An 11,751-nucleotide genomic window follows, 5' to 3' on the forward strand; every position below is an offset into this window, starting at 1 on the left:
CGTTTTTTATTACAAAATGGGTACATATTACAAAATGGGTCGTTTTTTATTACAAAATAGGTACATATTACAAAATGGGTCGTTTATTACAAAATGGGCCTCAACAGACGTCCCTTAAAGCGTTGGCACGAAAGCATGGCACTGACAAGCTTATAATTCTGAACGAAATGTCCGGTGATGCCGAGGTAGCTTCTCATTTGGCGATTAGTCCAAAGATCTATAGTGACGGATACACTCGGAACCTTAGACATCGCTTCGCGCATGTTCTGTTGAAGATGTGCTGCTTTGTCAGTGATTAGTTTTGTTGACATATGTTTTCTGGAAGGGACTTAGTAGCGCGGATCAACAGTGTCAAACAGTCGAATGAATGTTGGCGCCTCAACCACGGACAACGGCTGCAACGTCAACCATGGCAGATGTGATTCTGGTTTGTTTTGGATTGGTAGGTGCATACTTTTTTTGCGCCAAGCGGTTGGATGAACGATGTCAGCATAGTCTGTTCATGTTCTGTAGTGGAGGACGCCTTCTTCAGTTCACCAGCATGATTTCTCTGCAAAGGCAAAAAGCAAAATAATTGTAAATATTTAACATGTTATTATATTTAAAAAATGTAATTGTATTTTCAAAACCCCTCGGTGGACTATTTCAACTTATAGTTTTTCTCTTACAACCAGTGCACCATGACTGTTGAATGAAGTGTTGAATGCGATCGGTTGTACTGTGGCAGACTCTTTGCATTTGGTAGTCTTAATGACTGCAGACGGACAGCGCACAACCGTAATCTCTTGTCTGTAAGCTTGACTGGGCAGCCAAATCCACACACAGCATCACTACAATCCTTACACTTTTAGGTAACCATTGGTATAAAGTAATATAACCTACAAATTAAAAAAGAAACATTAAAAAATAGAATATTTGTTTTAGTGTTTTCTACCGGTTCAGAAAATATTTTGCTCCAGCACTTTCTTGCCACGTTACTTCTGGAGAATCAATTATTTCAGTCAACTTGTAAATTAACTGATTCACTTGACAGGTAAAAAACAATAAATAAAATATACACACACACAGGACAAAACATCACAGGAAAACAAGTCACAACTTTTAATTAAACAAAAATATATTAGGCAATGTGTAACTGACTCCTAGTTTCTTTCGATATTAGTCTGGTCGTTGTTTTATTTGAATAAAAAACATAGCAAACACCAAACACAGTATAGATGAACACATAGATAGGTTTAAAAAAATATTTACTTATAATAATGGTTTGAAATGCAACATTAGCCCGAAATGAAAATATAGAAAACAATAGATCGAGTTTGAGCCGTGACGTCACTGTTACCGGTGTCACTAGAAAAAACATGTTAAAAGGATACAAACTCAGGATAGTCCCTTTAAATTCTTATGAATATTTATTCAAACAAATACATACCTTCAAATGTGTTATCAGATTTAATATCGTCTTCTCTTTGGCTGAAATATGAACACACCAATGCTTGCACGTTGCCTTGTAAGAACCAGATGGATTGTCAGGTATATTGTCAAAATGCATGTGAACAATTGATTTACTGGCAATTTTTTCACAATAAAGTTCGACACTTTCATTTTCATTTCAACTTATTTTCGTGCTTATATCCAATTAAGGTTCAAGCACACTGTCCTCTGCAGATCTTAGCTATCTGGGTCGTCTGTCCAGGACAGTGGGTTAGTTGTTAGTTGGTTAGTGGTTAGTAGAGAAGAGGGTGCAGTGGCCTTACACCTACCGATTGGGCCCTTAAGAACTCGCTCTGGGTGGGAGCCGGTACCGGGCTGCGATCCCTGTACCTACCAGCCTGTAGTCCGATGGCTTAACCACTGCGCCACCGAGGCCGGTTAGTTCGACACTTCAGACCATGTTTTACATGCCTCTACCCACTAGGGTTTAGGCATGTCCCCCCCCCCCTCCCCTTCCCCCTGATCTTACCCCTGACATGGCCATCGATTCGACCAGGGGGAGAAGGTTAAAGGTGGGATAATTTTGACTTTATGACCAAATGGTTAGGGGACTTTATGAGTTTAGATGTGTCTGTCAAAAAGAGATGTATATGCTATTGGTATATATAAAATTTAGTAGACACAGTTTTTGACCGGGCTTTCTAAAATTTATATTATAATTAATATTTAACTTTAATCTTACTTAGCCCTGGAGGAAAGGTTAACGATCGGGGTGGGCTTCGCGACCAATCCGGTCTCGCGATCTAACACCCAAGTGAGTTTTCACCACCTCACCGGGCCGGACATCCACGGCGTGCGGCAGGCCAGACACTCCTAGCCCTAACCCTAACACCCAATCGGCAACGCCCTACCGCCCTATTTCTGGCGTACTACCCCTCCCCCCCCCACCCTCCCGTCCCAGGCCATGGGTGGCCATTCCGGTGGATAGTGAATAGAAGATTGTTGTTGGGTGAGCCTTGTGGGGCTCTTTTAAGTCACACCTAAGTTGTTCTTAGTAAGTTGGGCGGTGATTAAGGATAACCACCAAATGTTGGGTAGCCATAAGGTCAGGCGCGGATCCAGGATTTTTAAATAGGGGGGTCCCCGAGGGCGCAAAGCACCCGAGATTCCTAGGGGGGTCCGGGATTAGGGTTAATTAGGCTAGATTAAACAAAGTGGCTTCATATTGTGCAGGGACGGTGACTTGTTACACTTACTGCCCCTTGGGCCCCCCACTAATTAGGGTTAATTAGGCTAGATTAAACAAAGTGGCTTCATATTGTGCAGGGACGGTGACTTGTTACACTTACTGATTAGGGTTAATTAGGCTAGATTAAACAAAGTGGCTTCATATTGTGCAGGGACGGTGACTTGTTACACTTACTGATTAGGGTTAATTAGGCTAGATTAAACAAAGTGGCTTCATATTGTGCAGGGACGGTGACTTGTTACACTTACTGATTAGGGTTAATTAGGCTAGATTAAACAAAGTGGCTTCATATTGTGCAGGGACGGTGACTTGTTACACTTACTGATTAGGGTTAATTAGGCTAGATTAAACAAAGTGGCTTCATATTGTGCAGGGACGGTGACTTGTTACACTTACTGATTAGGGTTAATTAGGCTAGATTAAACAAAGTGGCTTCATATTGTGCAGGGACGGTGACTTGTTACACTTACTGATTAGGGTTAATTAGGCTAGATTAAACAAAGTGGCTTCATATTGTGCAGGGACGGTGACTTGTTACACTTACTGATTAGGGTTAATTAGGCTAGATTAAACAAAGTGGGTGCAGGGACGGTGACTTGTTACACTTACTGATTAGGGTTAATTAGGCTAGATTAAACAAAGTGGCTTCATATTGTGCAGGGACGGTGACTTGTTACACTTACAAAGTGATTAGGGTTAATTAGGCTAGATTAAACAAAGTGGCTTCATATTGTGCAGGGACGGTGACTTGTTACACTTACTGATTAGGGTTAATTAGGCTAGATTAAACAAAGTGGCTTCATATTGTGCAGGGACGGTGACTTGTTACACTTACTGATTAGGGTTAATTAGGCTAGATTAAACAAAGTGGCTTCATATTGTGCAGGGACGGTGACTTGTTACACTTACTGATTAGGGTTAATTAGGCTAGATTAAACAAAGTGGCTTCATATTGTGCAGGGACGGTGACTTGTTACACTTACTGATTAGGGTTAATTAGGCTAGATTAAACAAAGTGGCTTCATATTGTGCAGGGACGGTGACTTGTTACACTTACTGATTAGGGTTAATTAGGCTAGATTAAACAAAGTGGCTTCATATTGTGCAGGGACGGTGACTTGTTACACTTACTGATTAGGGTTAATTAGGCTAGATTAAACAAAGTGGCTTCATATTGTGCAGGGACGGTGACTTGTTACACTTACTGATTAGGGTTAATTAGGCTAGATTAAACAAAGTGGCTTCATATTGTGCAGGGACGGTGACTTGTTACACTTACTGATTAGGGTTAATTAGGCTAGATTAAACAAAGTGGCTTCATATTGTGCAGGGACGGTGACTTGTTACACTTACTGATTAGGGTTAATTAGGCTAGATTAAACAAAGTGGCTTCATATTGTGCAGGGACGGTGACTTGTTACACTTACTGATTAGGGTTAATTAGGCTAGATTAAACAAAGTGGCTTCATATTGTGCAGGGACGGTGACTTGTTACACTTACTGATTAGGGTTAATTAGGCTAGATTAAACAAAGTGGCTTCATATTGTGCAGGGACGGTGACTTGTTACACTTACTGATTAGGGTTAATTAGGCTAGATTAAACAAAGTGGCTTCATATTGTGCAGGGACGGTGACTTGTTACACTTACTGATTAGGGTTAATTAGGCTAGATTAAACAAAGTGGCTTCATATTGTGCAGGGACGGTGACTTGTTACACTTACTGATTAGGGTTAATTAGGCTAGATTAAACAAAGTGGCTTCATATTGTGCAGGGACGGTGACTTGTTACACTTACTGATTAGGGTTAATTAGGCTAGATTAAACAAAGTGGCTTCATATTGTGCAGGGACGGTGACTTGTTACACTTACTGATTAGGGTTAATTAGGCTAGATTAAACAAAGTGGCTTCATATTGTGCAGGGACGGTGACTTGTTACACTTACTGATTAGGGTTAATTAGGCTAGATTAAACAAAGTGGCTTCATATTGTGCAGGGACGGTGACTTGTTACACTTACTGATTAGGGTTAATTAGGCTAGATTAAACAAAGTGGCTTCATATTGTGCAGGGACGGTGACTTGTTACACTTACTGATTAGGGTTAATTAGGCTAGATTAAACAAAGTGGCTTCATATTGTGCAGGGACGGTGACTTGTTACACTTACTGATTAGGGTTAATTAGGCTAGATTAAACAAAGTGGCTTCATATTGTGCAGGGACGGTGACTTGTTACACTTACTGATTAGGGTTAATTAGGCTAGATTAAACAAAGTGGCTTCATATTGTGCAGGGACGGTGACTTGTTACACTTACTGATTAGGGTTAATTAGGCTAGATTAAACAAAGTGGCTTCATATTGTGCAGGGACGGTGACTTGTTACACTTACTGATTAGGGTTAATTAGGCTAGATTAAACAAAGTGGCTTCATATTGTGCAGGGACGGTGACTTGTTACACTTACTGATTAGGGTTAATTAGGCTAGATTAAACAAAGTGGCTTCATATTGTGCAGGGACGGTGACTTGTTACACTTACTGATTAGGGTTAATTAGGCTAGATTAAACAAAGTGGCTTCATATTGTGCAGGGACGGTGACTTGTTACACTTACTGATTAGGGTTAATTAGGCTAGATTAAACAAAGTGGCTTCATATTGTGCAGGGACGGTGACTTGTTACACTTACTGATTAGGGTTAATTAGGCTAGATTAAACAAAGTGGCTTCATATTGTGCAGGGACGGTGACTTGTTACACTTACTGATTAGGGTTAATTAGGCTAGATTAAACAAAGTGGCTTCATATTGTGCAGGGACGGTGACTTGTTACACTTACTGATTAGGGTTAATTAGGCTAGATTAAACAAAGTGGCTTCATATTGTGCAGGGACGGTGACTTGTTACACTTACTGATTAGGGTTAATTAGGCTAGATTAAACAAAGTGGCTTCATATTGTGCAGGGACGGTGACTTGTTACACTTACTGATTAGGGTTAATTAGGCTAGATTAAACAAAGTGGCTTCATATTGTGCAGGGACGGTGACTTGTTACACTTACTGATTAGGGTTAATTAGGCTAGATTAAACAAAGTGGCTTCATATTGTGCAGGGACGGTGACTTGTTACACTTACTGATTAGGGTGACTTGTTACACTTACTGATTAGGGTAATTAATTACAAAGTGGCTTCATAGTGTGCAGGGACGGTGACTTGTTACACTTACTGATTAGGGTTAATTAGGCTCATAGTGGCTGTGCAGGGACGGTGACTTGTTACACTTACTGATTAGGGTTAATTAGGCTAGATTAAACAAAGTGGCTTCATATTGTGCAGGGAAAACTTTGAAAAACTTACAAGAATAAACATAGACATTCCTGCTTATGTATTCATCAGATAAAACGAAAAGCTTCATTCATTTATATCTGCATATAGAGATTTAACTGGGCATTGGTCGTGAAGATAAAGTTGTATGATGAAAACGAATTCACCCTCTCCACCCCCATGGAATTTTCTGGTTTCTACTGTTGAGTGCCGTAAGTATCCCACCTCAAACATTGATTGCCCTCCTAATTTTATTTTGTTTACTTAGTTGAACTTTATATTAGTTCTTATACGTTCAAGCACGCTGTCCTGGGCATATAGCTCAGCTATCTGAGTTTTTTTGTTCAGGCCTTGTTACTTGTTAATTGTATTAGTAAGAGAAAATAGGGTATAGTGACCATACACCTACCAAATATAAAAACACGCTCTGGGTTGGAACAGGTACCTGGAAGCGAACCCTGTATCTACTAACCATGCGTCCGGTGGCTTAGCCACTGCCTCATTCTAAGTGGCACCAGCTAACTACCTTCTTCCATCTTGGTTAGTGAAGTCCGTATTCATTAAAGGGACACATGGTACTATTCTATATGATCGACTTACTTATCAGATAAATAGCCTCTGTGTAATTACCAGAGACATGTCCTACTAATACCCAAATTCACGTCTATTATGTTCGTTTATTGTGTGCGTAAATCATTTACAGCTGTCAAAACGTCTGAAATATGCAATCTAAGATATACAATGTTAATTGTTTGCATAATATGAATATACTACAATACATAGTATGAAATTACAATTCTGGGTGAAAGTTAAGCTGTACTATCAACTCGTTATGATTTCTAAAGTCTCATTTTAGTGTTATTTTGACCAATTTCGATCCGTTTCGGTCTATTTCGGTCCGTTTTGGTTCTTTTCGGTCAGTTTCGGTCCTTTTCGGTGTTTCGTCAGACCCGAAAATTATAATTTTTACGGTCCCGGCAAGAAATTCGCGGGTTCCGTGCAGGATCCGAATGGCACCTATCACCCAATGAAACATGTCAGGTTTATGGAATGAAATGCTGTGATTGGCCGAAATACTTTACGGGTCATTGGGATTACCAGCAAGGTGCGGAAACGTTTATACATGTACCATTATATATATAAAAAAAAATCCAAATGAAGCGTGGTTCGCAAACTGGGAAACGGTGGGCCTAAAACCGAGGTATTCGGTAACATCGAATAATCGTCCCATCTCTGTTAGTAGTGGCTAGGTTGATATTCGATTACACAGACCTTGAGATAAAGCCCCGTTACTGGAATGATGTCCTTAGACCACTAGCCCACAAATATGGATTATTAAAAAATGACACTCTTGTCGTTATTATTAATATGCATGTTACTTTTCATTGTGACTGTCACGAATTAACTTGGGTTAGCTTGGGTGACACTCTTGTCGTTATTAGTAATATGCGTGTTACTTTTCATTGTGACTGTCACGAATTAACTTGGGTTAGCTTGGGTTACACTGTTGTTCATTGCAGTTATTTGACTGGATCGAACCATTGCTACCATCCATCAAGTATGTAAGCTAACATATGTGATGTTTACTAACGCGGCTTACTCCAAAACACTGGTCTCGGAAGTGTCATTCAGCTATCGGATATACGACTGGTAGGTACTGGGTTCGCCGCCCGGTAATGGCTTCCACCCAGAGCGAGTTATAACAACTCAATCGGTAGGTGTAAGATCACTACATCCTCTTATCTCTCACTAACCACTGACAACTAACCAGTAACCCACTGACATGCACAGACAGCCCAGATAGGTGAGATATGTGCCTAGGAGAGCGTGCTTGAACGTTAATTGGATATAAGCTCGATAATAACTTGAAATGAATGAAACTTCCCAAACCCATGTTCATATTTTGTTCGTTTCAACCGTATTCCTGGATCATGCCGTGCGCGTGGTTACATCGTCTTATATACTGAAAAGTATATTTCTAAACTTTAAAAACATGAATCTTTTTCGGATAATTTAAATTATGGTCTTTCACAAATCGGTATAGAACATGGAAATTATCTCAAATAATATGGTTCAAAGCTTGCAGCAAGTTTAATATCGGTAAATCAGTGATTATTTCCACCCAATTACATGGTGCTTCTCGTATTTTTTTATTGAATCGATATGTACGTATCGTATATAAGGTCTACTTTGTAATTTCTCTAGTCGCCGTGTACGACGCCCTGGAAGTAAGAAGGTAAGAAGTCATGTGTTGTGGGGCTTTTTTGTTCTTCTTCTTTTCCTTTTTTTTTCTTTTTTCTTTTTTTTTGGGGGGTGGGGTGGGGTGGGGGTGGGGGGGGTGGGGGTTGGTGGTCGGAATATGGAATGGTTGACAAATATTCAGATTCAGCAGAGTCAGAAAACTTTAAAAACATTAAATCCAGCTTTTACTAAGTTATACCTGTGCTAAACCAAATATAACTACTGAACTTCTAAAAATCCCTAACGTAACTTCCTAAAACTGTGAGTGAGGGTTCTAGTTGCAGTCTGTGTTTGCTGTTACTATTTACGTGTTCCCTGATTGATTTCCATCACTATGTTTTATTAATCAAATTATTGCAGTTGAATTCATTGCATCATCGGTGTTCAAATGAAGACCACTTTGTTATTGCATTATTATCCGTTATTTCATTACTAGCAGTTATTGCATTATTATCCGTTATTTCATTACTAGCAGTTATTTCATTACTAGCAGTTATTTCATTATTATCCGTTATTTCATTATTATCCGTTATTTCATTACTAGCAGTTATTTCATTATTATCCGTTATTTCATTATTATCCGTTATTTCATTACTAGCAGTTATTGCATTATTATCCGTTATTTCATTACTAGCAGTTATTTCATTATTATCCGTTATTTCATTATTATCCGTTATTTCATTATTATCCGTTATTTCATTATTATCCGTTATTTCATTACTAGCAGTTATTTCATTATTATCCGTTATTTCATTATTATCCGTTATTTCATTACTAGCAGTTATTTCATTATTATCCGTTATTTCATTATTATCCGTTATTTCATTATTATCCGTTATTTCATTACTAGCAGTTATTTCATTATTATCCGTTATTTCATTATTATCCGTTATTTCATTATTATCCGTTATTTCATTACTAGCAGTTATTGCATTATTATCCGTTATTTCATTATTATCCGTTATTTCATTACTAGCAGTTATTTCATTAACAGGGCGTGACGTAGCCCAATGGTAAAGCGCTCGCCTGATGCTCAGTCGGTCTGGGATCGATTCCTGTCGGCGGCCCATCGGGCTATTTCTCCTTCCAATCTAGTGCACCACAAAGGCCGTGGTATGTGCTATTCTGCCTGTGCATATATAATGTCAGGACTACCAAATGTTTGCCATCCAATAGCCGATGATTAATAAATCAATGTGTTCTAGTGGTGTTGTTAAACAAAACAAATGTTTAAACTTTATTACATTAACATGGTTGGACTGGTGGATTCAGCTAGTGTGTACATCAGGTGTTCCCCTCGCCCTTATATCGATGTCTTTTTTTTGGGTCTTTTTTGGGGGGAGGGGAGGGGGACGAATATTGCAATATTTTGACAAATTATATGCAGTTCTGTTAACCACTTTCAATCAGCAATAAATATAGTGCACCAGACATAATCCCAGAATCTCAAAATGTTATTTTCACTAGAAATGCAAACCATTGTCAAGTGAGCCCCCTCCTCAATTTGAAATTTTCTTAGATCCGTCCTTGGCTCACCACAAATTTCCTCGATCCAGCCAGTGCACCACGACCGGTATATCAAAGGCCGTGGTATGTACTATCCTGTCTGTGGGATGATGCATATACGATTCATTGCTACTAATGGAACAATGTAGCGAGTTTCCTCTCTAAGACTATACGTCAAAATTACCAAATGTTTGACATCCAATAGCCGACTTGAGATCCAATAGTTCGTTGATACTTTGTGGCATAATTGCGCAATAGAAATATTTATAGTTTTCGCTTATGTTTCCATTAGGCATATGCCTACCCATCTACTATAATCGATACTTGGTTTCTGGCCTATTTAAGGAGGTACCCCCTGGCCGATTTTACCCCGATTATGAAGGGCAACCTTTAAAGGGACATTCCTGAGATGCTGCATCGTAAGATGTTTCCGACTAATAAAATATGTCTACGATTAAATTTACATATTAAATATATTTTCTTGTTTAGAATATCAGTGTCTGTATATTCAATGTGTTTCTGATGTCTTAATATTTGTAAGAAGCCCAAACTGGATTTTGTCTTGAAATAATTTCGTACGTACGAATTTTTTCAAAAAATAACGAAATAAAATGAAATTTAACCCAGTGCAAATATTAGAACGATCAGAAACACGTTTAATATACAGCCACTAATATATTATGCAGAAAAATATATTTGTTATGTAATTACAATCGTTAAATAGTCTTTGCTAGTCAATAACATCTTAAAAATTGCAGCAAACTCAGGAATGTCTTTTTAATGTGACCGACCTCAGTTTTTAAACACTAAGGCATATTTGTCACTATTAGAGCCGTTGTTTGATAACTGAAATCAAACATTACTTATACTTTATTGTTTAGTATATCCATTTCCGTAGAATCGATGTGTTTCTGGCCATCCTGGTGTTTTTAATAGAAAATGTTTGTTTTTTTTCAAATTTTTAAATACGCACGTGCGTCTGAGAAGTAACGGTTATGGAGTCGCGTTTTAATCTATTTTTATGGGTATTTCAAAGCCACAGACACTTGTTTCACTCTGTTTTATCAAAATTGGTTACAGGTTTGTAAATTAACCAAACTAAGTGTTCATTTTTACGGGCTGAAACTAGGGTCTAGGTGAAACAATATACGTTAGTGTTTAAAAACTAGGGTCTAGGTGAAACAATATACGTTAGTGTTTAAAAACTAGGGTCTAGGTGAAACAATATACGTTAGTGTTTAAAAACTAGGGTCTAGGTGAAAAATATACCTTAGTGTTTAAAAACTAGGGTCTAGGTGAAACAATATACGTTAGTGTTTAAAAACTAGGGTCTAGGTGAAACAATATACGTTAGTGTTTAAAAACTAGGGTCTAGGTGAAAAATATACCTTAGTGTTTAAAAACTAGGGTCTAGGTGAAACAATATACGTTAGTGTTTAAAAACTAGGGTCTAGGTGAAAAATATACCTTAGTGTTTAAAAACTAGGGTCTAGGTGAAACAATATACCTTAGTGTTTAAAAACTAGGGTCTGTCCCTTTAACGTCTGGGGCGGGACGTAACTCAGTGGTACAGCGCTCGCTCGATGCGCGGTCGATCTGGGGTCGATCCCCGTTGGTGGACCCATTGAGCTATTTCTCGTCACAGCCAGTGCACCACGACTGGTATATCAAAGGCCGTTGTATGTGCTATCCTGTCTGTGGAATGGTGCATATAAAAGATATTTTGCTGCTATTCAGAAGGAGTAGCCCATAATATCTCAATATCTGCGTGGACCGTAACCATATGTCTGACGCCATATAACCGTAAATAAAATGTGTTGAGTGCGTCGTTAAATAAAACATTTCGTTTTCGTTTTCTTTAACGTCCTACCAATCTAGAAGTCCCCATAAGTTTTTTCTTTCTCGTGTCACCCTTGTGCATAGTGTGTTATGCCTATCCAACTATCACTGTGAAACCCCAGGTTAAGACCACCACACCCCATCCAAACAACCACAAGCTGAGCACG

Source organism: Gigantopelta aegis, chromosome 1 (genome assembly GCF_016097555.1).
Source record: "Gigantopelta aegis isolate Gae_Host chromosome 1, Gae_host_genome, whole genome shotgun sequence".
Classification (NCBI taxonomy): Eukaryota; Metazoa; Mollusca; class Gastropoda; order Neomphalida; family Peltospiridae; genus Gigantopelta; species Gigantopelta aegis.